The sequence below is a fragment of the Camelina sativa genome, chromosome 16 (genome assembly GCF_000633955.1).
Source record: "Camelina sativa cultivar DH55 chromosome 16, Cs, whole genome shotgun sequence".
NCBI classification, from domain to species: Eukaryota; Viridiplantae; Streptophyta; class Magnoliopsida; order Brassicales; family Brassicaceae; genus Camelina; species Camelina sativa.
The window spans coordinates 7,711,379-7,711,830 of record NC_025700.1 but is presented as its reverse complement, the minus strand read 5'-3'; the positions used below and the strand labels follow the sequence as shown (position 1 = coordinate 7,711,830).

At 41.8% G+C, this 452-nt stretch overlaps 1 protein-coding gene across 1 annotated transcript in view; it reads left to right on the top strand.

Moving 5' to 3' along the window:
- Positions 1 to 452, top strand: part of LOC109129457 — a 7,579-nt gene that overhangs the window by 5,102 nt on the left and 2,025 nt on the right. The gene's annotated exons all lie outside the window — the stretch shown is intronic.

Sequence of the window (452 nt, the reverse complement as noted above, 5' to 3'; positions counted from 1 at the left end):
AGGTTGTGGACATCAAGGAGTCCACTCTCCCTTACCATTTTGTGCGATATCCTGCATCTCTTTCGAAGTAATGGTAACCCCTAAACACTCTATAGCTCCACCATTAAAACAACATTTTATCTACCAAGCCTCGATTTCACTAGCTTAATACCCTTAATGAGAAGCTCACGCCAATTTTAATTGAATGTAAAGAGTCTTTGTCTGGAAAGTGATCTTTTTCTGGGTTTGATTCCCAATTATGGTTCTGGTTTTGGAGATGTTTGCTGGAGAAGTTTTTGGTATAGCTTGTTCTAACACATGTGGTCTGCAGGTCATGGTCTACTCACGGTTTCTGAGATTTTTGCGAGTTCCCACCTTGGCTCTCTTGGCGCTTGGTTTGAGTTTGTTTGAGGACAAACAAAGATCTAAGTCCGGGGGAGTTGATATGTTACGGTTTTGACTCACTTTGACCC